This window comes from Oryzias melastigma, linkage group LG14 (assembly GCF_002922805.2).
Source record: "Oryzias melastigma strain HK-1 linkage group LG14, ASM292280v2, whole genome shotgun sequence".
NCBI classification, from domain to species: domain Eukaryota; kingdom Metazoa; phylum Chordata; class Actinopteri; order Beloniformes; family Adrianichthyidae; genus Oryzias; species Oryzias melastigma.
In genome coordinates, this window is record NC_050525.1 from 7,006,672 (window position 1) to 7,010,513 (window position 3,842).

The window sequence follows — 3,842 nt, forward strand, 5'->3', positions numbered from 1 at the left end:
CTTTTTTGATTGATGACAGTGATTCATCTTTATCCCTGAAAACATTTGAAATAGAAGAAGAATCAAAATGTTCTGAGATGCACCAATTATTAAGGAATGTTGCCTGTTTTCTAATTGTTAGTTTTTTTCTTATAAATGTATTTGGAACTACACATTTCCTTTTAAGGACACAAACATTAAATTGTCCTCAGTTGCTTTTACCAATTGACTATATTTTCCTCAATTCAATTTTTTTTTTTACATTTATGGCCAGTGGTGTTAAATATCTTCAGAAGAGGCACTGCTGGGATTTGGACCCAGGATCTCCTGTTTACTAGACAGGCGCTTTAACCAGCTAAGCCACAGTGCCTCGTTTAACTGTCAAAGTGGTTTATCACTTTCCCTGCAAATTTTTGAAATAGGAAAATACTTCGCACTGAGTGAGGCTCTGTGCACTGCTTATTCCATCCAGGAACTGTGGGCTGGGGTTGTTGGGAGATGCAGTGCAGACAGTAGTCTGCACTAGTCAGTAGTAGCTCCTGCCGGTGACTGGAAGGAGCTCCTGTCAAGTATGCTTACTGACCTTTTTCTCATAAGTTGCCCCAGTACCTAAGGCTGTGTTGAAAATGGCAAATACTTAAACAGCACTTTACTACTTTTTTAAAAGGCCCAAAGCCCTTCAAGTCACAGTCCCTTTCACATACTGCCAAACACTAGTGCCAACCTATAACCACCATGAGGCACGGGGTTCAGTGTCTTTTCCAGGGACACTTCAACACACGGGATGGCAAGGTAGGAATTGAACCTGCAATCTTCCGAACCACTCTACCTCTGCAACAGGTGTAATACTCAAGTGTAAGCAGAACAAGTTCTCCTGCAAACCAAATGAATGAGTCAAAAAAGCAGCATTCTGCACACCCTGACCACCCTAAACCTTAAACCCTACAACCCTAAAAGTAGGAAGGACCACCATATCTATAGTGTTTATGGATTCTATATCATCTGATTCTGGATTTCTTCATTGCCTTTCGGGTGTTCTCAGGTGTGTTTCATGTCATACAGATGGTTGAGAGGAGATCATCATAGATATTCAGAGAAGTTTGCCTATCTTCCTATGTGTGAAAAGTCTGCTTCATGAAGTTACCGATACTCTGGAAAGTCTTGTGGATTCTAAATCTATGTAAACTGAATCTGCTTTGGGTACATATGTTAAAGTAGACCCAGTTTAGCCTGAGAGGAGCACATCAAATACTGAATTCTGGGCCGACTAGAATGAGTACAAATTGACTGGCAGGAAGCCGGGATTACAAGTCAGATAGTCTTTTTGTTGTTGGTACGTTTGGGGAAAATTTTAGAGCAGTTGTTACGTCACAACTGTCTAGATTCTTACATTTTAACCAGATCCCTTTTATCCCTCCTTTTCAAAAGAGGGGGCGGTAGAGTGCAACAGGCACTTTAGCCGTAGTCCCATACACTCTGCTGTGTCCTGCATTGCTATGCTCTGATTAATGCTGTTTAGATTTTGCACTGTTGTGTGCAGTGCCATACTTTTGAAGGAGACTCAAGGCTGTGGTTCCAACCATGCTCAAAAGATCTGGATTAAAGTGTTACCAGACTCTGGGTCACTGATAAGCCAGAATATGGAATATTTTTACCGTCTGGAGAAAGTCAAATGTGGATATTGCTGCCTTTCTTTTGCTTTCTTATTCCCGTATGGGTTTTAAGGACACAAACTTTATTTTTTTTCCAAGAGCTTTTGCTATATGACAATATTTTCTTCAATTAAATGTTTTTTTTTAAATAAATGGTCACATGTGCTGACCATGTTGAAAGAGGCACTGCTGGGATTTGGACCCAGGATCTCCTGTTTACTAGACAGAGGCTTTAACCAGCTAAGCTACAGCGCCTTTTTTGATTGATGACAGTGATTCATCTTTATCCCTGAAAACATTTGAAATAGAAGAAGAATCAAAATGTTCTGAGATGCACCAATTTTTAAGGAATGTTGACTGTTTTCTAATTGTTAGTTTTTTTCTTATAAATGTATTTGGAACTACACATTTCCTTTTAAGGACACAAACATTAAATTGTCTTCAGTTGCTTTTACCAATCGACAATATTTTCCTCAATTCAATTTTTTTTTTTACATTTATGGCCAGTGGTGTTAAATATCTTCAGAAGAGGCGCTGCTGGGATTTGGACCCAGGATCTCCTGTGTACTAGACAGGCGCTTTAACCAGCTAAGCCACAGCGCCTTGTTTAGTTGTCATAGTGGTTGATCTTTATCACTGCAAACTTTTGAAATAGGAAAATTTATAAAAGTTTTTAGATGTAACATTTTAAAGGAATGTTGCCTGTTTACTAATTGTTCTTTTCTAAAAAATGTGTTTGGAAATTAAGATTAAGTTTTAAATGAAAGAAGCACTATTTTACCTTCAAAAGCAATTATTACATGATTTTTTCCCCTCTAATTCTAATTAATCATATTTTTATTTTAAAGGAAAAAGAGTTTGGTCATGTTTAAAGAGACACTGCTGGGATTTGGACCCAGGATCTCCTGTTTACTAGACAGGCGCTTTAACCACTAAGCCACAGCGCCGGATGTCAAATATAGAAATGTTTTTGCAATCTCGCTGAAATAAAACACGTTTTTGGACAAAAAAAGTTCAGGAGATTTTGCCTGTTTTCTTTTTTTTTTTGTATCTCAATAAATACATTAGTTTTAAAGCCGAGATTAATTGATTGCCGAATCAAAAGCATGTGATATGTGTTAAAAGATTCCTACCAACATTTTTTCTCTTAGAGAGATGATATTTGTCTTTTCCAGTTTTTAACAAAGATTGGTTTAAGCAATATGTGTTTTGTGAAAGAGGCACTGCTGGGATTTGGACCCAGGATCTCCTGTTTACTAGACAGGTGCTATAACCAGCTAAGCCACAGCGCCTTGTTTAATGTGTTACAGTGGTTTATCTTTATCCCTGAAAACTTTTGAATTAGAAGAAGAATCAATATGTTCTAAGATGCACCAGTTTTCTAGGAATGTTGCCTGTTTTCAAATTGTTTGTTCTTTTTAAATGTATTTGGAATTATACATTTCTTTTTCAGAACACATACATTACATTGTCTTCAATAGCTTTCGGCAAACCACAATATTTTCCTCAATTCAATAAAATTCTTTTTTTTTTTACATTTATGTAAAGTGGTGTTGACCATGTTGGAAGAGGCACTGCTGGGATTTGGACCCAGGATCTCCTGTTTACTAGACAGGTGCTATAACCAGCTAAGCCACAGCACCTCGTTTAACTGTCAAAGTGGTTTATCACTTTCCCTGCAAATTTTTGAAATAGGAAAATACTTCACACAGAGTGAGGCTCTGTGCACTGCTTATTCCATCCAGGAACTGTGGGCTGGGGTTGTTGGGAGATGCAGTGCAGACAGTAGTCTGCACTAATCAGTAGTAGGTCCTGCCGGTGACTGGAAGGAGCTCCTGTCAAGTATGCTTACCGACCTTTTTCTCATAAGTTGCCCCAGTACCTAAGGCTGTGTAGAAAATGGCAAATAATTAAACAGCACTTTACTACTTTTTTAAAAGGCCCAAAGCCCTTTACAGTCACAGTCCCTTTCACATACTGCCAAACACTAGTGCCAACCTATAACCACCATGAGGCATGGGGCTCAGTGTCTTTTTCAGGGACACTTCAACACATGGGATGGCAAGATAGGAATCGAACCTGCAATCTTCCGAACCACTCTACCTCTGCACCAGGTGTAATATTCAAGTGTAAGCAGAACAAGTTCTCCTGCAAACCAAATGAATGAGTCAAAAAAGCAGCATTCTGCACACCCTGACTTCCCTAAACCTT

At 38.6% G+C, this 3,842-nt stretch overlaps 1 protein-coding gene and 4 non-coding genes across 5 annotated transcripts in view; 1 reads left to right on the plus strand and 4 right to left on the minus strand.

Annotated features, from left to right (window-relative positions):
* LOC112138977 (protein turtle homolog B) overlaps window positions 1-3,842 on the plus strand; it is an 81,107-nt gene that overhangs the window by 11,531 nt on the left and 65,734 nt on the right. The window lies entirely within an intron of this gene.
* On the minus strand, window positions 276-349 carry trnat-agu. The gene has a single exon. It is a non-coding gene; the product is annotated as a tRNA-Thr (tRNA).
* Window positions 2,161-2,234, minus strand: trnat-agu. The gene has a single exon. It is a non-coding gene; the product is annotated as a tRNA-Thr (tRNA).
* On the minus strand, window positions 2,506-2,578 carry trnat-agu. Its single transcript has one exon. It is a non-coding gene; the product is annotated as a tRNA-Thr (tRNA).
* trnat-agu lies at window positions 2,850-2,923 on the minus strand. The gene has a single exon. It is a non-coding gene; the product is annotated as a tRNA-Thr (tRNA).